Raw genomic sequence first — 26,493 nt, 5'->3', positions numbered from 1 at the left:
CCTTTCTGCTTTGTTCCTTCCTCTTCTCCTAAATTAGTCACGAAATCTTCCTAACCGGAAGGCTGTCACATGTAAACTGAACAGCAATTTGTATTTTTGAATGATCTCCTTGTTTTCCAGTTGTACCTTGGGGAAGATTCCTATCGCTGTTTACTCTCCAGGCTGGAGATTGATGTGAGCAATCACATAGACCTCTCCTGGCCTGCATGCCAACAAGCACCCAAGCTTCCCTTTCTGCTTCTTTAGACTACCAACTATTAATTACCATTAATGGTAATGGTAACTACCATTACCAGATTTGTAGGCTTGCTTCTGTCTTCTCTGAGATCTTGAACTGGGGGCATTAAGAGAATAACCAAATGGTTGACAGGCGGTGATTCACACAACTTTATATTTTCATCAGTAGCATCTGAGGTGCAAAGTCATGCACCCTCCCCTAAAGTTCATTTTTATTCAAGCTTGGGGCAAAATTGTCCTTTCAGATCTGCACCACAAATGTTAATTTGTAAATGCTTCTTTTCCTTCTGTGATCTCCCATTAATGTCAATGAGTTGTGTGTTTGCCAGTTTACAGAACAAACAAACAGACCCAAATGAAATGCTCCATTAGATATCTTGATTCTCATGGTCAGATGCAACGTTATGACCAACTTGTGATGTTCTTGCATTCATCAGTGAAGGCAGTTGCTAGAGTGTCCTTGCTAGAACAAAGATTTGTGATATTCAAAGCAAGCCTGCCTAGTGGGCCTCTGTATGAAGGGTGATAGTCAACTAAGTTTTATGCAGAGTAGACCCACTGAAATAGATGTACCTAACTTTGTCACACTTGTTAGTTTTAGTGGATCTCTGCTGAGTAAAACTTAGCTGAAGCTGGGATAGCTCAGTTTGGAGATCATGAGACTTAATCTCAGGGTTGTGGGTTTGAGCCCAACATTGGGAAAAAGATTCCTGCATTTCAGGGAGTTGGACTAGATGACCCTCAAGATCCCTTCCAACTCTACAAATCTATGATTCTGTGAATGCCAACGTAAGTTGCTCCTATTTCCCAGAGCACTTCCTTTGCCCCTGGCTGCCTTTGCTGTTCTGCCGCAGCTCAGGACTCTACCCTGCCACTTCCTTTCATCAATGAATTTTCATTCCAAATCTGTTGGTGCCTCTTAAAGAGAGATATCCACCTCACTGGATCAACAGTGAGCCTCCTTTTGTGATATGACAATTTCCTCTGGTGTAGTGTCAAATATCAAAGTGCAGGAGCTCAGCATGGTAGCCTCCATAGCCTTGCACAACAAGTCAAGTCCAAAAATGTAGATATCTGTTTTGATACATATATATACACACCAAAGAGCAGCAGTATATAACATAACATCCAGTTTACGTATTAGGTTTAGCTGACAATTATAGAATAATGAGCATGCAAAGAGTGGTATAGTGGAATCCTGGGGAGACTTTGGCTTCACATCCCTAAACAACCATGTGTCATGACTGCAATTCTGGGAGTAAGCTCTGCTGCACTCAGTGCTGCTGCTGATTGCATAGATTCTATTTATAAAATACCTTGAGCTTTAGAAAAAGAAATTCAGCTGGCTGAAATGCAACATTTAACTTTTGATTAGAAATGTAGACATCTTGCAGAAAGGTGTTAATTAGAAATGTTGACTTCTTGCACAGATCTTGAGCCAGCTGAAATCCAACCTTTAGCTTGTAATTAGAAATGCAGACAAATTTGCAAAGGGATGTTACCCTTTAAACTGATAGTATGAAACAGGAACTCCATGAAAGAAGTCTGTTAGATATTTTTGTCATTCTCTGGCTTCTTCCATGCTAATTTGTCACAAACAACACTGAAACTTGAAAGTCTCATTATCACCTCATTCACCTGCCAGAGCAAGGGGAGCCCACAATTACTCCAGCAGCAGATTACATCATCACTCCTGCTCTCAAGAAGAAGAAGAAAAGCCTCAGAGCTGCACCGCCACCTGCATTCCTGTTCCACTACAGCACCAGTAATGTCCTCCTATCAAAACTGAAAATCATTTGGCAAAGAAACATGCCAGTTCAAGTGCTAGTGTCTTAGTACGTGGAGTGCAAGATAAATAGATAGATGCAGCTATAGCTACAAAAGTGGCAAACATGTTTTGCATTACATCTAACATATGGGACTCCAGACAGACACAGAACTGGTAAGTGGGAGGATTCTGTTTTAACATAGATGCATTTTAGAGCATTTGATGTGAAAAATGTTTGCATTGAGTACAGTTTTTTAAAAAATAAAATAAAAAATAGCATAAACTTAGAAAGATACAGGAGGAAAAATTGCAGAGGTGGTTCATAGATAATCTGGGTCTGACCAAATTTAAAGGACGTAGTTACATGAAAGCTTGTTGTTTCCATTTTACAGATGGGTTGCTGAGGCTGAAACTGAATGAGTTGCCCAAGGCCTCCGAGAAAGAGGTGAGTGTTACACCCAGAATGTTTAGATCCAACAGCTATTGGATAAAGTGATAGACATATATCCCTGTTGCACGGCGGGACTAAATATCTAAATGGTATCCCACAAAGTTAAAAAAACACAAAACACCCTCCTCTTGCATACTAGACTCCTATAAATAGGGAATCCTTTAAGCTCAAACATTTCATTCCCCATTTGCATTTTAGAATGGTATATTCCAGCCACATCTATATCACACAGGGCTGCAAATTATGCCATTTTGTTGTTTGTCATCCACTACATCACACTGGCTGTAATTGCAGAATGAAAGGGGTATTGTGAGCTCATAAGCTGTAGACTGGATCTCTATTTAAGGGCACACTTCCCTCCTTACTACCATATGAGGAATAACCAGGGTTTGGACATTTGTTTTACAGTAATCTGGACATTTACACATAGGCCATCAAGAAAACAAATCCTGTTAAGAAGGTTGATCCTACTAGCATTGACATACATTTTGGAGAGGAATTTTTGCTAGCCCCTGGTGACTTTCCTGATTATTTATAGGAGTACTGAACACATAGCAGGCAAATTATGTGTACGCATAGAACAGAAATTCTAAAAAGCTCTTTGGTTCCACCCCCTCCTTTATCAGCATGAAGCTCCCCTTAACAGTAATAGTCTGCTGCCCCCCAGGGGCAAGAAATAACATGTAGCCATGGTCTCTGTGTGACCTATATCAGTATCAAGCAGAAGTCTCTGATTCAGCCGTATGTACTGAGCTTCATGGTTAAGCAAACTCAGTTGTTCAGGGATATTGTCTGAGGTGTGTGTGTTTTTTTAATATGTTGCTATTAAATTGCATTGAAAGAAAGCTTGAAAGTTAGCATGGAAAGTTTGTGTTATTCTGACTTCATTTGGTGATATGCACGTTTATTAACTAATCTGTCTGCCTTGACAAAGCAAACCTTGGAATAGCATAATACATATGTATAGAGAAATTTACATGTTTACAGAAACAGCTATGCTGATGTCAAGAATCATCAAAAGGGTTATTTGCTGCTAATGAGCATTCATTTGAGCAGTAATATATGTGCCTAAACAAAAAGGGATGCAATGGTTGTGATTGTTGCCCTTTTCCCTTGCTGATGAACAAATACTGCCCAGCTTAGGGGAAGGAAAGGTTGTTTATTAAAATACATGAGGCTAATCTACAACACAGTTGTGATACTTGTGACTATTCAAAAGTTCAGCTGCACATCAGATCTGCTTTGCTAACACTCTTTCTCCAAAGGACAACTGAAAGTTAGAAACAACGCTCTGGAAGCCTGGGATGCAAAATGCCTTTTGTTTCAGCAGTTACCATTTCACAGCTGCATGTTTGTATTTGCCATATTTGCATCCTAACCTTCCACAAAGGAACACAAGGCAGCACTCAAGGGGTTATCCCATTTTATTCCATAACAACCCTGTGAGATGTTAACTTGCCCATGTCGTCTCAGGGGTCTGAATCCAAGACAGTTGCTCTTTTCTTTCCTTTCTCTCTGACTCCCTTCCTTTCCATGACAATAATGTCATGTGCTAGCTTGCTCCAGGTTCAGATTTGTGCAACTGCAACCAATTCAAACCAAATAATTTGGACAGTTGCCATCTTAAAGTGTTTGGACATCCAGAAAGTTGCAGAATTATAAGACCATGTACTTGGGGTCAGGATCTGGGTCTGTGGTGCTGTGTATTTGTAAATGTGTCTATTTAGTGGCATCTATGCACCAGCTTGACGCGGTTGGCGCTGTGGTCTAAACCACAGAGCCTAGGGCTTGCCAATCGGAAGGTCAGCAGTTTGAATCCCCACGACAGGGCAGGAGCAGGGACCGAACAATGGGAGCTCAGCCCGTCGCGGGGATTCGAACCGCCGACCTTCTGATCGGCTCTGTGGTTTAACCCACAATGCCAATAGGTACCTAACTTTAACCATACATAGGATTCCGTGCAGTCTTTTAATTTATGTTTCTAATCCCAGTGCTTCTATACATTCTGACACATATGTTCCATTAAAAGTTTTCTTCTGAATGAAAGTGATGTTAGAAACATCTAGTTCTATCACTGATCTGGCAATCTTGCTTCACATAATACACGAAATGACTTTCATCTTAAACCAAATGCAATTTGCCAAAGTGTGGTACACAATGAAATTATGCAATAGACGTTAAAACATCCATCAATTTCAAATTTTTATTTGTTCAAAAAATTAAATTACAGGGGTGAACTCAGAGGAAAATACATTTCGGGAGGAAAGTACTTGTGATACAGGGAGTCCCCTCTTACATTAATTTTCATTTATGGTGAGATGAAGTTTGAAATTAGATTCAGATTGCAAATTACAGCTTCATACAGGCTCCCTGTTGCTTGCATTGAAATGCTTGGATTCCTGAAGATGAAACAATTTTGTTTCCTGTAATAAGGCTGCAAGAGCCATATGTCCCACTGGTAGAATAATAATAAGTGAAGTAAAGGAGACAGGCCTTTTTTATTCAACTTGGTAAACAACCAGGATTATATTAAGCTAGAAAATCATGCATGGAAAGAGAATCTGTCATATAGCAGGCTTAAACTTAATCCTGAGTTTACAGATATCTTGTCTCTTCAGATTCCTCAGCACCTGATAAAAAAAAAAACAGGACTGAAATGCACAGAATCGACTTGTCAATAGTGCGTGTGTGTGTTTTAAAACATTGATTTCTTAGATTTCCACACACTGTCAATATTTTCCCTTTCTAATTCTGGTTAATTTTTTATATTGGTGAAATGACTTGGTATCCATTTTAGAGAAATGTCTTTTCAAAGGTTAGTTTGCCAACAAATTAGACTGTTTCAGCATTCAGTTAACTTGCTTGCAATAAATGCAATGTAGACACACAGTTGCTTACAGTGTTTCATCTCTGGGAATATATTATGCACACAGTTATTATAACTATTGCAACAGTTTGTGCCATTAGATAGATAGATAGATAGATAGATAGATAGATAGATAAATAAATATTTATATCGCATCTGTAACCAAGGTTTGCCGTTCATGGTTTGTCGGGAGCAAGACAAACTAGGATTTTGGATGCCATGCTAAGCCAAATGAATCTATGTCTTAGCTCACAGCAGAAGGACCAGGAGAGGAGCACAGCAGCTGCCATCTCCTGGAACTATCAGACTTGTCTGTTCGTGGTAAGGCACGATTTGGCTTACCATTATGTGCAAACCAGCTTGCTGTTGTGCTAAAAGCATGCAGTGGAATCCAGGCCCTTTTAACTCTTGGCTGAGTATAGAAACTTGGCTGTGTCAATTATTTAAAAGTTCTAAAGGCTGAAGAACTGCACCTTCCCTCCCACATTGCAGGCTTTAGCTGATGGTTGCCCATCCTATCACAGGTACTGCACACATTGTTTTGGGAGGGGGAGGCATTTACTATTTGGGCTAGAGGATTCTTAAGGTCGCTTCCAACTCCACAGTGTTATGATTCTGTTCAGCAAAATCCCTTGGGCTGGCCCAGAACAGGTGACACAACAACATGCTTTGTCTCTCTGTCTTTAAAGCAGCCACAGTGCCTGCTTTAAAGTGAATGGAGAAAAGTTTTTCTCCTTCTCTCATAATACTAGAATTCATGGACATCCAAGCTGAGTGTTGGAAGATTCAGGACAAAGAAAGAAAGAATTTTAACCCCCATGAAGTGCATAGTTAATGTTCCCTCATAGCCACCAACCTAGGTGCCTTTAGATGATGATTGAACAATTTCATAGAGGATAAGACTATCAATGCCTACTAGCCTGGATGGCTGCCTCCACAGCTGGAGGCAACAATGCTTATGAAGGGGAGAGTACTCTTGGGCTTGTGTCCTCCTTGCATGCCTCCTATACTAGGCATCTGGTTGGTCACTGTGAGAGCAGGAGGCTGGACTATTGAGAACTAGTAGTTCCAGCTTGTGCACAGGTTACTTCCTTTTGGAAACTGCCTAACCACTTTTGCCATAAGTCATTGGTTTATGGATTCTTCTGGATTATCCAGTTCCAAGGTCACCCATGCTTGCACCCACATGAAGATCACAGGTGCCACTTGGAAAGCAAAACAAGGGCCTCCATACTGCTGTATTTCAAAATGTGGAAGGCATACTAATATCTCTTTGACCTCTTCTCCCCAAAGAGTTCTGATATGTTGTGATACTTTGATCTGAAAAAGAGGATGGCTGAGGGGAAAATATAACATACAGACAGACCCTAGGGATGCGGGTGGCACTGTGGTCTAAACCACTGAGCCTCTTGGGCTTGCTGATCAGAAGGTTGGCGGTTCGAATACCCACGACGGGGTGAGCTCCCATTGCTCTGCCCATCTCCTGCCAGCCTAGCAGTTCAAAAGCATGCCAATGCTGCGGCGGGAAGGTAAACAGCATTTCTGCATGCTCTGGCACTTGTCACGGTCCTCCATGCACCAGAAGCAGTTTAGTCATGCTGGCCACATGACCTGGAAAGCTGTCTGTGGACAAACACCAGCTCCCTTGGCCTGAAAGTGAGATGAGCGCCACAACCCCATAGTCGCCTTTGACTGGACTTAACCATCCAGGGGTCCTTTACGTTTACCTTTACATTTACAGACAGACCCATATAAGCAATGAAACAAAAGTCTGCTTACCACTTCAAGCAAAGAGAATCTGCCGCATCAATCAAAAGCTCTTATTCCACCTCTGGAAGAAAGAGTTTCATGAAGCTAAATGCCACCTCCCACCATCCAGCTTCTACTTTAATTCAACTATTGTAGCTGTAAACGTGGCTGCTTTATATTTTCAGTTCTCCCATCATTTCCTGGGTTTAGCCATTACTCAGAAACAGGGCTAATGCACTAGATGTCTTAGCAAATTCATCACTCTTATTGTGTCTGCTTCTAGTCATATGGTCTGTAATAGATATTTCATATTTCACTTTCCTTTCTCTCTCTCTCCTATCTCTTTGTCCTTTCCTAATCACCATCCCCAACAATATTTGCCAGGAGGTACATTTCTCCAGCATACAGTTTCCTGTGGATTCTAGATTAGATACCATTTCTACTCCCTGATGTACCGTATTGTATACTGCTGACTTATGTAAACGACATTGTTGTAAACTGATAAGGCTTTGCATTCTGCTCTTGTATTCATCTCTACCTTCTCACTAATTTCTTGCTAGGGTACTGCCAAAGATTTCAGCTCTGTTTTATTTAACTCCTCAGGGCCCAAACAGATGTTACAAGAGACACAGAATTGCCACTGCTCTGTATGTCTTCGTTTTCTTTCTTATAGCATCTAATACAAACAATGCATGACATTATTGCACTGTGCTCCTGCCTCCACTGCTATCCAATGACGTAAGGAGGAGTAGGGAGATGCAAAGTGCAATTATATCAAGTTAGCATCAGACGTTCCAAGAAACAGTCAAGTGACATAGGGCAGCAGCATCTCTGTTTCTCTTTTAATTGCTTATTCAGAACTCTGGAAAATAATTTAAAGTGTGTGATGTGTGCAAAAGTCTGTTAAAAACAGATAGTGAGATACCATGTTACCAGCAACCTGCAAAGACATTGTTGATGGGGATATGACATATTTCTTGTTATCATTATTGTGTTGGAAATGGCTGAGGCTAGATAAGACCTGCACAGCTTGTGAAGTCCATGCTATTTTTGCATTTAGTATTATCAGTTTTAGCAAAACTAAAGTCCTCCCCACCCATCACAGATAAGGCACATTCCTTTTCCCAAAGAGCCTGTCATCCAAAGATGAGGCACACAAAGCAAGACAAAAGATAGCTTTTTCAAAATGAGCATAGATATTGTTGATTAGAAAGATGTGCTTGCAATTAGACATCACTGTGGCATTTCAGTGGCAGGCTTGGAATAAGATCCAATATGAATTCCATCATCAGTTTAGCAGGAGCTATAGGTGCTGTTGTAGCACTGATTTCCTCCATCCTTACTGTGCCATTGCTGGAAAACATTGATGTTGCATTGTGGAGGGCACAAAAGAGGCAGAGTTGCTTAATGTGGGTAAACAGTATCTCCTTCTGGAGCCAGCTATCCAAACAGGTCTCAAACCACTCTTGGAGTGCCCACTCCCACCTCTGACAGCCACTCCAGAAGAATACCACAAATGATGGTATTTAAGGTCACCGGAAGATTGAAGGGAATCACCATGGCAGGGAGAGAATCGGGGAATTGTAGAGTTGGAAGGGGACCATGAGGATCATCTGCTCCAACCCCCTGTAATGTAGAAATCTTTTGCCCAGCATGGAGCTCAAACCCACAACCCTGAGATTAAAGAGCGTATCTCTCCTGACAAAGGTGACCAATGTGGTTTGTGTGCCAAAACCAAATCTGAACCCAGACTGAAACTGATTCAGAAATTCGTTCTCATCCAATAGTGCCTGGATTTGGTCAGCAACCACACTTTCAAGAACCTTGACTGGGAAGGTCTAGGTCTATAATTATTCAAGAGCAAGATACCCGCACGCGTACAAATGTCCGGTCCATGTCCTTGAGCCATACCAGCTGAAGCTGATCCTGAGGGTTCCACAGGCTTATTTGGGCCAGCATGCAAAAGGCCACAAACCATACAGAAATCTCTGTAGGACAGCATATAGGTAATGCAGTGGATGCAGCAAAAAGAGAGAGAAAATATCCACAGCCTTCACTGCCACTGATCATGAGCACACACTAGGCTTGTCATGGCGGCAATGAAGTCCAGAGCTGCTCTGGATCTGGTGGTCTCAACATGGATATTGAAATCCCCCAGTACTAGCAGCTCAGAGGTTTTCAGTACCACACTTAAGACCCCATGTGTTACATCTAGGCAGCATGTTTATTGTCAATGTTATTACTATTATCATTTATGACCACTACAAGGAGCAGTAACACAGAAAAGTGCTTTTCAGAAGCTTGAGTGAAGTGAATGTAATTTTTAAAGTAACCCAGTCCTTGGTGTATAGGGTTGCCATATTCCCAAAAGTGAAAATCCGGACAAAGTTATTTTCTTAAAGAATTGCCCTAGTTACTGGACATTTTGCCAGTTCTAGAGAAAACTGCCCAGATACCATTTTGACAGTCTAATTCCAGGACGTATCCAGGAAAACTTGGATGTATGGCTATACCATACTACTTTGGTATGCTATTCTACTTTGAGATAGCAAAATTCTCTACCCGCTTCATGCCATGCATAGGCATAACAATTCTGACAGATAAGGTTACCGTATTTTTCGCCCTATAGGACGCACCGACCCATAGGACGCACTTATTTGGGGGGGGGGAATAAAGGGAAAAAATTATTCCCCCCCAAGCCCCAAAGAGCAAAGAAGCCAAGACAGCGAGCGGGATGGATCCCGCTCGCTGTCCTGGCTTCGTTTTTTAGCCTCGGGGCTGGGGGTCCGGGAGCGAAGGCGAGGTTGCGACCCCAGCTTCCCCCGACCCCAGCCCCCTGAATGGGTTCGGGAGCGATGGCGAGGTTGTGCAACCTGTGTACATTAACTGTTTCTTAGATGATTTATACCTCACACTGGATGCTTCAGCAGCAGGCAGCAGGTACCCCTGCCCGTACGGGCCAGTCTTGACAGACTCTGGGGTTGTGCGCCCATCTCACTTAAGAGGCCAGGGGCCAGCGCTGTCCGGAGACACTTCCGGGTCACGTGGCCAGCGTGACAAAGCTGCATCTGGCGAGCCAGAGCCGCACACGGAAACGCCGTTTACCTTCCCGCTGGTAAGCGGTCCCTATTTATCTACTTGCACCCGGAGGTGCTTTTGAACTGCTAAGTTGGCAGGCGCTGGGACCGAGCAGCGGGAGCGCACCCCGCCGCAGGGATTCGAACCGCCGACCTTTCGATCGCAAATCCTATGCACTGAGGCTTTAACCCACAGCGCCACCTGCGTCCCTGACACACACTGGATGCTTACACTATTATAAATGAGATTCCTCACCAAATTCAAACAAAACAGAAAAACCACCCTTTAAAATGACAAAAAGGGTACACCTCACCTGAAAGCAGCCACAATTATAGCCATAAAACCCACACTAAAACCTACACGATTGCTGAAATAAGTTGAATTTACACTTTCCCAAAAACTAGCAATACAGCTGGCACTGCAAATTTCTGCAGGACAGTATAGCCAAAGTGTAGGGGCAATTGCTGAGAATGCCCTGTTCCTTGTCCCCATCAGTAAAGATGGGATTGAGCATACAGCTTCCTCAGATGATCTTATTGTACAAGGAGGTCCATGTCAGAGAAGAGTATCCCCTAAGTAACCAGAGCCCAGGTGATTTAATAACCCAGGATGATCAGTCAGATGTTACAAGATGTAAGAATTGTGCAAAGTATCAGTGAGACCAGTACACTTATGTGAGGGTGTGGCCTGACCACAGAACTATTAAGAACCATTTTAAGAACTGAAAATGGTAGGAACCAGCTTAGGAGTAATCTAACCTAAATGTTAGAGTGAAAAACAACAGAGAAGATGCAAGGAATACTTGGCATGTGCAGCAAAAAAGAAACAAAAAAAGCCTTGGTGCTTCCAAAGACTGTGATTGGATGAGAGATGGTGGGGTGATGAAATGGCAGGAGATGGTTGGGGAGAAGATGAAACAGCCAGGATGATGTATTTGTCCTATATTGGGCGTGTGCTAATGGATGTGCTCTCACAGACTCTTTTGGACTCTGTCAGGTAATGCATTACTGAATAAAGTCTGACTAATTAGGAATCTGGTGTGAGCCTCCCTGTTGAACCCCCAAAGGGAGTTTCTCCCACATTCATCAATGAACATTAATGATAGGAGATGGTTTCTGAACAGTTTCAAATCTCTCTTCAGCTTTTGGAATATAATACCCATCATAATTTGGAAGAGTAAGGGCCGGGGAAACAATTCTGCAGTTTTGACCAAAGAGAAACTAGAGACTAAGGCTGTAAATCTAAACACACTTACATAGGAATAGGTCTCACTGAATCCATGGGACTTTTATGAAACACTACAGAGAATGATGTAAATGTTACAGAGCATACTTGCCTGGGAGTAAATAGGCACATCTGAGTAAACATGCATAAGATTGTGCTGAAAGGTTCAAACTTCATGTGTGCTGTTATTTCCTTCCCTTCTGTAGAACAACCAAAATCAGCTTGAATAGGCTGTAAGTTGAGTGCGGAAACCAGTTGCTTGATCATATTCCTCCAGTTGCTTTTCAGCTCAGACACACCCATCCCAAGCTGCTTCTTCACTTGTATGGGGCAATGAGTGGTGATGAGCTGGAGAGGAAGCATGAATGCCTCTCTTTACCTACCCTTCCTCCAGTCCTGAATGCAACCTACCCGGGCTGGTTTTGATTTAGAAGAAGAAGAAAAACACAGAGAAAAGAAGTGCATAACTCTGTGGAATATATAGTTTGAGCTTGACAGAGAATTAGGAGGTAGTTAAAGGAGAAGTACCTTGTGGCTTGCTTTGATGCTGGCATAGCAGTTTTTGCTGCCTGCAATATGAGTGCCTCTTTGCTTCCAGTATGCTCTGCTTGTGTTACTAACGTGCAAACACATACACACAAAGGAAACTAAACCTTGGAGTACTAAATCTGGGGACTTCTCACTGCTTGGGAAAGAGAGGCGCACAAACAATACAGTGGTACCTCGGGTTACATACACTTCAGGTTACAGACTCCGCTAACCCAGAAATAGTACCTCAGGTTAAGAACTTTGCTTGAGGATGAGAACAGAAATTGTGTGGCAGCGGCACAGCAGCAGTGGGAGGCCCCATTAGCTAAAGTGGTGCTTCAAGTTAAGAACGGACCTTCAGAATGAATTAAGTTCTTAACCCGAGGTACCACTGTATATCTGGTGGCCCAAACTCTTTTGGCTAAAGCCTTATTAGCTTCAGTGGGACCATGTGCATTTGAACCCTGACTGAATTACTCTCAAGTGTGTATTCCACAAGAATTGAAGCCACCCTCAAACCATTTTAAACTCTCTGAAAGCTATCCTCTGCCTCCATCTTTAATAGTCAATCTGATAATGCATTATCTGCAGAGGTCCCTTGATGGTTGATGAGGGGCACTAAGCACTTTGCTGAAGAGAACAAACACAAACAGTAACTACCACATAACCACATAACACCGGTCTTGAAAGACCTACACTGGCTCCCAGTACATTTCTGAGCACAATTCAGAGTATTAGTGCTGACCTTTAAAGCCCTAAACAGCCTCGCTCCAGTATACCTGAAGGAGAGTCTCCACCCCCATCGTTCTGCCCGGACACAGAGGTCCAGTGCTGAGGGCCTTTTGGCTATTGCCTCCCTGCGAGAAGCCAAGTTACAGGAAACCAGGCAGAGGGCCTTCTCGGTATTGGCACCCACCCTGTGGAACGCCCTCCCACCAGATGTCAAAGAGGAAAACAACTACCAGACTTTTAGAAGACATCTGAAGCTTTTAATGTTTAATAGACTATTGTATTTTAATATTCTGTTGGAAGCTGCCCAGAGTGGCTGGGGAAACCCAGCCAGATGGGCGGGGTATAAATAATAAATTATTATTATGATAGAAGCACAATAGCAGGCCCATATAAATCGTAAAATCGTAGAGTTGGAAAGGACCCCAAGAGTCATCTAGTCCAACCCCCTGCAATGAGGAATCTCAGCTAAAGCATCCATGGTAGATTACCATCCAAGCTCTACTTAAAAAGCTCCAAGGAAGGAGAGTCCACTACCTCCTGAGGGAGTCTGTTCCACTGCTGAACAGCTCTTACTGTCAGACAGTTCTTCCTGATGTTTAGTCGGAATCTCCTTTCTTGTAACTTGAAGCCATTGGTTGAAGTCCTACCCCCCTCAGACCAGGAGAAAACAAATTGAGGGTAAAACTCTCTGAAATTGATGGTGGGACTGGGAGGGGAAAAGTTTCGCCGAGTTAGTTGCCAAACAATATGGAAATATCTCATTGATATCATTCCTTGCTTCCCCTTAAGCCAAGCACATATGAATGGGCGTTAAAAAATGAATGAGCCTGGAATCATTGTGTGTAAAATATGCAAGTAAAAACCAAATCCAGCAGGGTAGGAAATATGCTGATCTTGTTGAGATGCTCGACAGCAAGTTCATAGGCAAATAAATATTAAATAGGGCAGAAAACATAGCTCATCATCAGTTTCTATATATAAAGAATGACATCTGACCTCATTCACCAGCAAAGACGTTCAGTCCATAGTCCATTTCCTGGTGAAGTGTATTTGTTTGTGTGTGTGTGTGTGTGTGTGTGTGTGTATGAAAAATTGGAAGGGGACACAAATAACTCTTTGGCATCATTTCAGGGGACCCACTGGAGTGGTAAGTTTAAACAAATAGAATTATTGGAAATTCCCTTTTTGGTGCTATTTCAAAATGGATTGTGGGTCCCTCCTTTCCCTCTATCTAATCACCCATTCAGGACAGCACCAAATACTGTAAGTCGCCAACCCTTTGCCAGTAGGATTTTGTAGGTGAAGACCAGAAGCTTCCAATATATTCATACATCTATAAATATAAATGACTAAACAATAGCTCCTTTGCTGGCTCTTTATTTAAAGTTTGTATTTGTAGGACTCTGACAAAGTGTTTGACAATGCTGACTGCAAAGCCCCTGCTGCTAGAGATATATGTTACATGCCCAATTCCCCATGAAGAATAAGAAAAGCCTCTTGTGGATAATTTACAGTGAATCATTTTTTTCCTTGTGTGTGTGTGTGTATGTTCGTGTTCAGCTGAAATCCCAGCTGCATTATTGAGGAAAGCAGTTTAGCTAAATAGCTTTCAGTACATCTCTGTTTTGTCGTTCACCTGTTGTTTTTTCTTCTGTTGAATGAATGAGTGAAAGGCCTTCTTTAAAGCCTTCAGCTTTATTTGCTAATGATGAGAATGCAAAGACAGAGCAGAATTGTAAAGGTTTGTTTGCATGTGCAGAGGATGCCACACTGGGGTGCTTCTGACTCTGCTTATGCCACCCACTGATGCTGAGCTAAATTCCATCTCCAATCCAAAGTTGTGCTTGTCATCAGCTGGAATGGGACCAGGTCTCCACTCAAAACCTTCAGAGCAAGGAAATGATCATATCAGATGAAACAGCCGTCTACTCATTATTGTTTTCATCTTGCCCACAGAGAATAGCACACCCCATTAGACTTTCATTTCCCACCCAGGCATATAGCAAATAGCCCTATTTTCCACAACTTGACTTTAGGCTCCAGCTTCGTCATTTTGTCAAGTATTTACCACACTTTTGACTGTAGCAGAATTTTTAAAACCATGTGCTTTGTTCTCCAGATTCAGAGATTAGACAAATCTGGTTTAAAATATATGTTCTTGCAGTAAAACCGTATGAATGTTTTCTTGGAAGTCAGTCAAACTGTGCTTACTCCCAGGTCTACAGAAATACAGCCTAGGCGATCATGTGATTAAAGAGTTTTAACATGGCACTTAGGGGGTGGGACTAAATCTACACAATCCTAACTCTGGTGCAGAGCTTCCATTCAAGAGAATGGGAACTTGAAAGTTTGATTGCTCCAGTATAATCTTCTTCTTTCTTCTTTGGCGATCCCTCGTAGCCGAGTAAGATTGTCTTCCATAAACATGTTTTTAACAATGAGTCCTTAAGTGACGTTGGAAAATGTTAATCACTTCTCCTACCTGGGCAGTTATCTTTCCACAAGCGCCAACATTGAAGTCGAAATCCAGCATCACCTGAGCTCTGTAAGTGCAGCTTTTTCCCAATTGAAGTGCAGAGTGTTTGAGGACTGGGACATTCGCAGGGAAACCAAAATGCTTGTTTACAAAGCTATTGTACTGCCAACCTTACTGTATGCTTCTGAAACATGGACCACTTATAACGCCATCTCCAACTCCTCGAAAGATTCCATCAAAGGTGTCTCCGAAAAATTTTACACATCACTTGGGAAGACAGGCGAACTAATACCAGTGTACTGGAAGAAGCAAAGATCACCAAGGTTGAAGCAATGATTCTTTAACATCAACTTTGTTGGAATGGTCATGTTGTGTGGATGCCTGATTATTGTCTTCCAAAGCAACTACTCTATTCCGAACTTGAAAATGGAAAGCGTAATGCTGGTGGTCAACAAAAGAGGTTTAAAGACTGTCTCAAGGCAATTTTTTTAAAATGTAGTATAAACACCAACAATTGGGAAACACTTGCCTGCGAGCGCTCCAGTTGGAGAACAGCCTTTACCAAAGGTGCCATTGGCTTTGAAGACACTCGAACTCAGGATGCAAGGGAGAAACGTGCTGAGAGGAAGGCACTCTTGGCAAATCTACACCGTGATCAACTCCCGTCTGCAAACCAATGTCCCCACTGTGGAAGGATGTGTGGATCCAGAATCAATGCTAGTTCTACTCAGAGTAGACGCATTGAAGTTAATAGACTAACTTAGGTTTATTAATTTCAATATGATTGCTCTGCAAAGGACTTAATTCAAAGCAAGCCAGTTTTGGTGTTCGTTTTTTTGGCTTCTGTTCTCTTGTAATATGCTTCATTACTATTTGAAGACACCATGGGACTTCTGTGTGAAGCCTCCAGTGTGAAGCAGGAATGGTCACTTGTGTTGCAGCCCTGTTTGAGTCATTCTTATTCACATTTCTTGAGGGAGAGAAATTCTATAACTAAGACTTTTACATGGTGTTCATGAAGAAGTCCTAATCACGTGGTTTCAGATTTGTGATGTAGATGTGCCTATGACAGAACCATTGGTCATATTAGTCAACTTGCTGTATGTTTATATGTTTTCCAAACCCGGGTATTTCCAGACTCAGTACATTAATACTGCAGTTGGCTTAGCCAAATATCCATTTCAAAGATTTAATTGCCAGCAAAGCTACAAGTCTTTCACTTTGTGCAAACTTATTAGTCTACTTACACCAGGGGTCTGCAACCCGCGGCTCCAGAGCCGCATGTGGCTCTTTTACACCTTTGCCGTGGCTCCGGGGCGGATACTAGCGAGGGGAGGAGGCGCATTGTGCACCCCTACACTCCCCACTGTGGCGGGCGCTGTACTGGCTGTGACGTTGCATGGGGGCGGTGCGTGCGTTAGTCATGCACCGTCCTGACGTCACCTTCCCGCCCGCTGTCAGATCGCGGCTCCGGAGATATATTTGTTTTAAATGTCTAAATGGTTTTGCGGCTCCCAGCTTTTTTTTCCTTCGGAAACGGGTCCAAGTGGCTCTTTTTGTCTTAAAGGTTGCAGACCCCTGACTTACACCATAAACCAAAGGGCAATCATTTTATTAAACTGCTTTCTTCTCACTAATCCTGACAATCTATATGGTGTATGACTTGTTCATCTATGCATTTTAAATATATCTCTCTAGATATAATTACATCCCAACCTTTAATTGAGCTTACTTTCTTTCCTACACACAATATTATATAGATAAAGAGTGGCAATCCTTTATACAAATTTATCGATGCACACATTTTATGTGAAAGAAAAATACTTGTTGAGGTTTCAAGACTACTATATCACTATTCTTCCCCTGATGGTCTATCTGCTCCAGATTTATAGAAATATCTTTCTGTTTTTTGCCAGAGTGTGATCTGGGATATATTTATTTTCAGATACATTGCTTAAAGCAGCATGGTTTTAAATAACAAAAAATATATTATGTCTGTATGTCCTATTGCTAGCAAATCCATCGCTTCCCTTTTCCTCTCATTTAATCATTATAAGACATTGTGGAAAGGGATGTATTAAATTAAGACCTCTGGCAATAGGAGCACCCCATTTTTCCCCCTTTGCTAAAGCAGAAAGCTCTTCACTAACTGGTTATCAGTCCAAACTGAGGAACTACAACAGCCTGTATATAGGAGCAATGTTGGAAGCATGACAAGAAAACCTCATGGGGATACTCCAAGAGGTTTACAAAATAATGTCAGTTCTCTAGCAGCTTGATTCTAAGTCCTAAGTCACTGGTAGCCTGCATGCTTTGCACAAAGAAGTTTCCAGATTCAGTCTCTGACATCTCCAGAAAGGGCTGGAAAGACTTCAGTCTGAAATCCTAGAGAGTTACTGTCAATCAGTGTATTATTATTATTATTAAATTTATATACCACCCTAACCCCATACCCACAGGTCTCAAGGTGGTTAACAGGATAAAATCAGAATATAAAACCACAAAATACATAATCCAAATAAAAACCAAAACAACCCAATAACCTCCCCATCCCAACACATCTTGGTCAACATGGTGTAGGCCAAGAGTAATCAACATGGTACCCTCCAGATGTTTTTTAGATTACAACCCCCATCAGCCATGACCATTGGCCATGCTGGCTAGGACTGATGGGAGTTGTAAGCCAAAAATATATGGAGAGCACCATGTTGGCGACCCCTGGTGTACACAGTACTGGACTAGGTGAAATAATTGCCTGGATCAGTATAAGGCAACTTCAATTGTTCAAAGAAGCCTGATAAGTTTGGTAAGACCAAGTAAGCTTGTTGTTGTTTATTCGGTTAGTCGTGTCCGACTCTTCGTGACACCATGGACCAGAACATGCCAGGCACTCCTGTCTTCCACTGCCTCCTGCAGTTTGGTCAAACTCATGCTGGTAGCTTCGAGAACACTGTCCAACCATCTCGTCCTCTGTCGTCCCCTTCTCCTTGTGCCCTCCATCTTTCCCAAAATCAGGGTCTTTTCCAGGGAGTCTTTTCTTCTCGTGAGGTGGCCTAAGTACTGGAGCCTAGGATTCACAATCTGTCCTTCCAGTGAGCACTCAGGGCTGATTTCCTTCAGAATGGATAGGTTTGATCTTATTGCAGTCCATGGGACTCTCAAGAGTCTCCTCCAGCACCATAATTCAAAACCATAAATTCTTCGGCTATCAGCCTTCTTTATGGCCCAGCTCTCACTTCCATACATCACTACTGGGAAAACCATAGCTTTAACTATACGGACCTTTGTTGGCAAGGTGATGTCTCTGCTTTTTAAGATGCTGTCTAGGTTTGTCATTGCTTTTCTCCCAAGAAGCAGGCGTCTTTTAATTAGAAGCAGCAGCTAAACCCCAGTTTGGGGACCATATCTCCTCTACCTCCACTGAAACTTTCTCTTCCCCTCCACTCCCCAAGAGACCCTAATAATCAGGTTGATCATTGGATGAGTGGCGAGGGGGCAATAACAGTGCTCTTCAGCTCATCCGCACTGATCAGATGAGGAGGAGGGCTATGTTCCTCAATGTGTGGGTGGGTGGCCAGTCCCACCAGTGGCATGGAGCCCCCAGAGAACTAGTCAAGGATGCTTTTGATGGAGCTAGCTAGAACTCTTTGGAGGGCTGCCTTGTAGAAGTGGCTGCCCACTTCCAAGCCTTACTTCTAATAAACAACAACAACATTTATAACTCACCATTCCTTCAAGGAGGTCAAGGTGGTCACATGATTCTCTCCCTCTCCATTTTATCATCGCAGCATGTGACCATGACTGGTCACCCAGTGAGTTTCATGGTGGAGTGGGGATTAGAACCCTGGTCTCCCAGGTCCTATTCCACCCTCCAACCACTCCACCACAGTCTTACAATAAATATTACAAAGACCCTGTAAATCTCCAGGGTTCTCAGCTCCAGAGGAAACTCAGCCTGATAGCACCACCCCTAGAACTTGTCGACACTTGGGCAAGTGAGGATGTAGAAGAAGAGAGTCCTTAACCCAGTTAAATGTTGTGGGCTCCCAGTTTCTAATCAAGAAGTTGAATCTTAGCCGACTGATATTCTACATCCAGAATTCTAACCCAGCCAAAAAAACACTCTTATTTCACCCGACAAATGGAGAAACTCAAATGCTCATGACTAAATGCCTCTCAAAGTCTTTAATAATGAAGTATGAACACAGCTGCTTAGACAGATGCATCACAGCATCCTCTGCTAAATCAGGAAGGCCTCATTTTGCATGAATGATTAATACTGTTTATTGATCATGTGCACCATCCAAAGTGAGCAAAGTCCTTTGACAAGCAAACCAAGACATAGTCCCTTCTTAAAGTCTATTTTTAGATGCTAATTCAATGCCTAGGATAGAACTTCAGTACAAAACATTTGGTTGATCCTGATATGGGATACCACAAATAAAAACAATGAACTCTGGCAGGGAAACAGAGAGAAGGCTGAATGTTGCCACAAAAAAATGCTGTATTCTAGGATTCCTGCCAGTTGTCTAAATTATTGTTTGGCTGGGGGGTTTGCTCTTTAGTTTTTTTCCTTTAAAAAATTAATCTGTTATGGGTTTTTTGTGTTTGTGTCCCACCAGAGTCTGAATATGTAATCTGACTTGGAGCCATTCTTTGCCAATTTATACCCATTACTGGAGTCAGTTCATAAGTTTATTGTTCTAGCCAAAGGCCATGGCTGGAGCCAACACCTTAGATTACTGCTACAGAAGCTTGTCCCTAAGCTCATGTTTACCTGGCCACTGGAAATGGTAATACAAGTAATATAAGGAACAAGCATTTTCAAGGGGTGAATCTATGACAAGGAGAAAGCTCATCACTTTTCACCACAGCTTCTCCTTCTAGATTAGAACATCTCCCCATCCACCAGTCTGGGCTTATTTCCAATATTGGAGCTGTGGTGGGAAACGTAAGTTGGGCATGCTAGTAATATCTAGCACTTAAATTGCTTTTTACCAATCTTGTATTTCTTATAGTAAGATTTCTAGCTGACATGAAACACTTGGTGACTGTAAGGCATGAGGCCTAAGGGATTAAGCCCAAGGCATCACTGAAAGATCTGAAGGAAGACAGATGACACCATACATGCATGTCCTCCTGAGAGGCACAATGGGCAGCAAAAGACAAAGGGCAGAGTCAACTGAGGCTTGATATAGTTTCATCCCCATCAGAACTTTATTTAATGTTGTTTATTAACCAAAGATTATTCCTATGTCATGTCTCCAACATTCTTGAAGACTCCCAATTTGGCTTGTGTCGGGTCCTCTTCTCTTGCCATGTGACTAGTTTCCTGAGCAGTCAGTGATAAAATATTTAAGAGCTTCTGCACAAAATATTATTTCTGACACAAGCTTTGCTTATGCTGGCATCATCCCGAGCAGTAAAACTAATTTAGAAGCTCAACGATGCTTTGAGGAGGGTACTTTGAGCTAAACCCTGTCTTTCTTGTCTGGGCATTTTAATATTGGGACTGCTATAAATTTCACCCACCATTTCACTTTGGCTGATAATTCAGAGGATCTTTGGTATTTGTTAAGGATCTCCAGTTGAGGCTGTCGGTCTGCTTTTCCCTGTCTGTGAGATAAATAACTATTTTGGCACACGAAAAGCCTCCAGAGGGGTTAGACTAGTCAAGAGTGATGGAGCCATAGCAAAGCATTTTCTTGAGCCTCCGCTAGGATGCTAAGATATGTTTGATCTGTTTTGCACAGCAAGCAATGTTGTTGTTGTTGTTTTAATAAAGTTTCATCCACTTTAAAAAGAAATCCCACTATTGTTTTTTAATGGAAAGAATGTACAAAATAATTGTTGATGGTTAGCCACTATACAGGACAGGAATTTCTTCCAGCACATATTACGTTTTAATTAGCAGGCAAGGCATTGGCTTGGTTTTCTCTCTTTGTTTTTACTGCACCTAATTTTCATGTTCCAGTAAGAGCGCAATCCTAACACACACACACACACAATGTTGATGCTGGGGACCATTTTGGATGATGCTTATTTGCCTTTGCTGACCTCCATTAGCAGAGTTGGGCACCTCCAGTTGGTGGTGGCTCTGCCAAAAAGACTCCAGCTTCATCCAGATGAAAGTGGTAGTTTCCCCACTAGTGGTAGCAACTGCAAAGCCCTGAAATGGGGTGTTACGGGGTAGGGCAGGTTACCAAAGGCTTTGAATCCAGTTGGCATAGTGAAAAATTACCTAGGATTGCTCTGTTGATCCCTCTGGTGGGCTTACTCCTGAGCAAGTTCTTGGAGGAGTGCCACCTTTAACACCCAATAAATCAGGAATAAATCTCTGCTGAACACAAGAACCTCCTGTCTGTGCAGACTGCCCTATTCACTTTAATGAAGGGGGCAGTACTCTATTACAATATGTGTGGATTCTTTGGGGCAGGAAAGTTTTTTGTTCTTGGCCTAATGCTTACACATTCACAACTTTTGGCAAAATAACTCCTCCTTCTGGGATCCCCCTTCCCAATCTGTATCCTTGATTGTCTAACTAGGACAAATTTTGCAGACAAAACAAACTCATCAATAGGATGAAGAGAGGTACACTTCCCCCCAAAAAACCCCACACACCCAAAGACAGTCATACCCCCACCATACATTTAAAGCACTTCAACAGTCATGGGTCCCATCCCCCCCGAAAAGAAGGGATCATAGGAACTGTAGCTAAGGATGCTGAGAGTTGCTAGGAAATTCACAACAAACTACAATTCCCAGTATTCTTTGAGGAAAGCCATGACGATTAAATTGGTATAAGAAGGCTTTAAACATATGGTGTGGCTGTGTACAAAGAGAAGGAAATAAAGCACTCTTCTGAAGTCGCTAATAAGACTCCTCTAAACTGTGTTCCTTGGCACAGCTTTATAAAATCCTGCATGAATTGATTTGCAAAAAACTATTGTCCCTCATTTAATTTAATCTTGAACAACAGCCCAAAATCAGATAAGTCACTGCACTGAATCTGGCATAAGGGTCCTAGTACTGGACGCCTCATGCCAGACAACCAACATACAGGCTGGAACCTGCCCAAAGACAGCAGCTTGCTTTGGCACTGTCATGCTCTAGCTGTGCTACACAGAGCCCAGAGTCCTGCTGCCCTAATAAGAGCAGAATGAAGGCAAGAAGATATTTGTACTGCTGCATCTTCAACTACATAGATAGGATAGATTTATTGCAGGTATTTTGTGTTGTTGCACGCCATCCCAATCTCTGTACAGTACAAGATTCCAGGGGTTCCAGCCGCATACCTATGGTTCATGTTTCCCTTTGGGAATGAGACACCGTGGAGAGTGTGGTGTCTTTATGATATATGGTTCAGTTACACACACATATATATACAACCTGAGCCTGCGATGGATGGGTTCAGAGCATCAACACCCCAAAAAGGTCTTGCTTTTCTAATCAAACAATAAAGTGACTATGTTTCTTTCCTACAGCCTGGTTAGAACCGTTAATGGGAGAAAAGACAACCTTGCACAATTTTAGTGTCATCCACCAACCACAAAAGCCAGCTAATAAGCAAACAAATATTGAACTGCTTCCCCTAGAAAATGCCATGTGGTGTTGGGGTGATGTAGAGAGTTGATGCAGAAGGTTACACTGGCATGGCAGCAGGTGTTGATGCTACTGTGCTGTAGCCATATGGCCATCAAAATTTGTTGCACCTGATCACAATATGAAGGACAGAGATGACACAGAATTGGGTGGACTGAGCTGGAGGCAGTATATGGTATAATAGCGGCTGGAAGATTTGGGTTGAAATTGAGACACCTGGGTTAAGTCACAAAGCTCTCTAGGTGGCCTTGCACAGCTATCTCTTTTCAGCCCAGCTTATTTTTATTTTATTTATTGCATTTTAACCTGCATTTCCTTCAAGGAGTCCAGGGCAGTGTGCATACCATACTTTTCTGTGTATTGGACAAGTTTTGTTTACTGAAAAATTATGTTTAAAATAGGGGGTTGTCTTGTACATGGGTAGTGCCCAAGGGAGACGTGGGATTGGTTGATGCAACAAGCCAGAGATTGTCTGCAGCAAGGGGTGGTGTTGATTGGGTGTTGCTGTGTCAACTGGGCGGGCAATAAGCTGTTTCTGCCAGTGAGGGGACAAACGTTAGGAGGCTGTTGTGACACGTGCGGGTGTTAGTGTTGGCCATGTGGGTGAGTGGTTTTTGGCAACCTCCCCACCCCCAAAAAACTCTGCACAATCCTCTGCAAAAAAAAAAAAAAAAAAAAAAAAAAAAGCTCAATAACTCTGGGCAATCTCCCCCAATTTTCTTAATTTTCAGTCCCTAAAATAGGGGGTGTCATCAGGGCATGTTATACACGGAAAAGTACAGTGGTACCTCAGGTTCAGTACTTAATTCGTTTCGGAGGTCCATTCTTAACCTAAAACTGTTCTTAACCTGAAGCACCACTTTAGCTAATGGGGCCTCCTGCTGCCACCGTGCTGCCGGAGCACAATTTCTGTTCTCATCCTGAAGCAAAGTTCTTAACCTGAAGCATATTTCTGGGTTAGCGGAGTCTATAACCTGAAGCGTCTGTAACCTGAGGTACCACTGTACTGTAGTTCTTTACAATCCCATTGTTTTCATCACAACAGCCTTGTGACATAGGTTAATTTGAGATGTTGGTTGATCCAATGAGCTCTGTAGCTAAGTGTTGGAGATTTGAACTTGGAACTCTCTGCTTCCAGTCCAGCGCTCTAACCACCACATTACACTGGCTCACAGCTTGCTCCCAAACTCCTTTGAGGAACGGCAGGGTAAAACTATAAGAAACAAATTCTTTCAAGTAGCCTGAAGAAACCCTTTCAGGTGCATTGGAGCCAGCTGCAGTGACGGGTTCAGGGTAACAGCCTTTTGTCACAGGAGAAAACTGAGAGTCAAAAAGCTCTTGCCCTGCTAGCCAAGCGCAAGATACAGATGTCGCTTCTTTTGCAAGGCGATCAGTGTGCCATTTTGCTGCTCTGCCTATGTGTGGGATTGGGCTGTAATGAAGTGATTTGTGCACCACGGCACTGCGCTTTTAATTTAAGAATGGATAAGTAAAAATGTAATTCCCTTTGGCAGCCAGCGTAAAAAGCAGGTGACAAGATTCTGACTTTTGCTTGGGCTGCCAAGCGATAATGATAGCTCTACAAGCAGCAAAATTTTTTATTAATCATTCGCATTTGTGAACCCCTTGCCACGCTGGCAGGGTTTCCTTTCCCGCAAAGTTATTACGCCGAGCAATCCATCCCGCTCGTTGTTACAGTCAAACGTTAATTCATAGAAATAATGAGAAAATGGAAATTCAAAATCTTCTGCAGCCCCAATAAAGGCTTGCGCATCGCCTAAATGTTAGTATGCAAAGTTCATGCAGATCCTGGCATTGTAGCCATTATGGCAGACACTGAAAACAGAGCCTTAATGGAGAAATGCATTCTCAGTGAGCTATGTAATAAGAATTCCTGGCCTGATGCTAAAGAGCTCCATGTGTATGTATAAGCCCCCTTTAAAAAAAAAGAAAAGCTGTAATGGAAGAAATGAAACAACTGCTACATTATGAGAAAGCAGCCTTATGGATGTGGTAAAGTAAGATAAATAGCTGTCATTTCCCACATCCTAATACAGAATCACAGACTCTCAGAGCTAATCTACACAAACAGCACATTGTATGGTAAAACAGTTCCTGGGCTAGACGGCTTCATTCAACAGATGTGACAATGATTGAATGCTCCCTTATATTAAAATAAATAAATAATCCTGGCCACAGAAAACTTGGAAATCAGGAGGAGGCTAGGCTGAAACTGTTCTTCCTGATACCTCTTTTTCTATGTGAATATGTTTTTGCTTTCATGGGGAGGCATGTCCCCTGTGGCAACGCACCTGCAGTCTGTACTCATACAGTGAAGAAACATCACTACCTGCTGTTTACATAGGTTGGTCATCAGCTGGGAGGGATCAGACTTCACCTAGACGGCACTGGCAACATATATGTCTGCTGCACTGCCTGCAACTCCCAGCATTAGCGCACCTTGCAATCACCCACTCACACACTTCTTAGGAGAAGGGATATAGCTCAGTGTCACAGAACAATGTGAATAGTCCCAGGTTAAATGCCTGGCTTCTCTGTGTATGGTTGGGAAAGGCCTCGGAGAGGTGCTACCAGCCAGGGGCTCCCCTGGAAACCTGAAGGGGAAGCATGATATATGTGAATGTTAATGCTGTGAGCATAGGTTGTATATATGTGTAAATAAAACCCTATATGCTAAAGACACCACAGTTTACACTGACCTTCATTCCAGCTGAAACGGAACCCTGGGTAAAATGCTTGGAAACCCTGGAATCTCTTGTTGCCTGGGTACTAGAGGGCTGTGTAACAATCTTGAGCTAAATGGATCAAAGGTTTGGCTGAGTGTAGCCAGTTTGTTTTGTTCCCTCTGAAATCCTATGAGCTACCGTTTCTGTTCAGCTCAGATTTGAAGGACTGAGCTATTTGGTTCTATTAATACTGTGCATGGAAGGGCACCTCTCTAACTTCCTGTTATTTTAATATAAGAACCTAGCACAACTGTAGAATATATATAACTATTTCTTAAACTCTATTATGAGGCAGCATGCTTATGCTGGTTGAAAGATTGGATGGAGCTAGAAAATACCAGTCTACTAGATTTGGAGAGGTTTGATCTATGGTATGGTTGGAACACTTATCTCTGTTATGACAAAGTCAAAGTACACACAGGGTTTTTAAATTACATGATAAGAAGGAGTCTGCCACTCCGTTCAGACATGGTATAAGGACCTTCTAGAAAGGAAGACTCCATGCTGGTTATCCCCCAGTGAAGCAGTATCAGTGAAGGAAATAAACATGGAAAAAATTGGGAATGTATAGAGAAGTTATAGAACAGGGGTGAGCAAACTTTTTCAGCAGGGGGCCAGTCCACTGTCCCTCAGATCTTGTGGGGGGCCGGACTGTATTTTTTTTGGGGGGGGGAATGAACGAATTCCTATGCCCCACAAATAACCCAGAGATGCATTTTAAATGAAAGGACACATTCTACTAATGTAAAACCATTCCTGGACCGTCTGTGGGCTGGATTTAGAAGGCAGTTGGGCCGGATCTGGCCCCCAGGCCTTAATTTGCCTACCCATGTTATAGAATTTAAAGAAGGGAAAGCAACATTTTTTTAAAAAAAACCACATTGGATTAAGGACTGGTGCCAATATCATCAAGTGAATGAGATATTCAAAGAAGATAAAGGAAAAGGATTCTCTGAAGAAGGCTCAGAATTCAAAAGAGTCCTAATAGGAAATAAAGAAAAATGAATCTGCTAAATTCTGTAAAAAAAATATACT

At 42.4% G+C, this 26,493-nt stretch overlaps 1 protein-coding gene and 1 long non-coding RNA gene across 2 annotated transcripts in view; both read left to right on the top strand.

Moving 5' to 3' along the window:
- The window catches only part of B3GAT2 (beta-1,3-glucuronyltransferase 2), a 154,575-nt gene that overhangs the window by 62,051 nt on the left and 66,031 nt on the right, over positions 1–26,493 (top strand). The window contains exon 3 of the mRNA XM_083730747.1: positions 2,398–2,450. The gene's annotated coding sequence lies outside the window, so the exon portion shown is untranslated. The remainder of the gene's footprint in view (positions 1–2,397; positions 2,451–26,493) is intronic.
- LOC310841231 lies at positions 17,617–26,059 on the top strand. The gene is made up of 3 exons (XR_014562423.1): positions 17,617–17,948; positions 18,502–23,495; positions 23,724–26,059. It is a non-coding gene; the product is annotated as an uncharacterized lncRNA (long non-coding RNA).

This window comes from Podarcis gaigeae, assembly GCF_964106915.1.
Source record: "Podarcis gaigeae genome assembly, chromosome: 3".
Classification (NCBI taxonomy): Eukaryota; Metazoa; Chordata; class Lepidosauria; order Squamata; family Lacertidae; genus Podarcis; species Podarcis gaigeae.
Note: the sequence above shows the minus strand (reverse complement) of the source record. Positions and strands in the feature narration are given on the sequence as shown.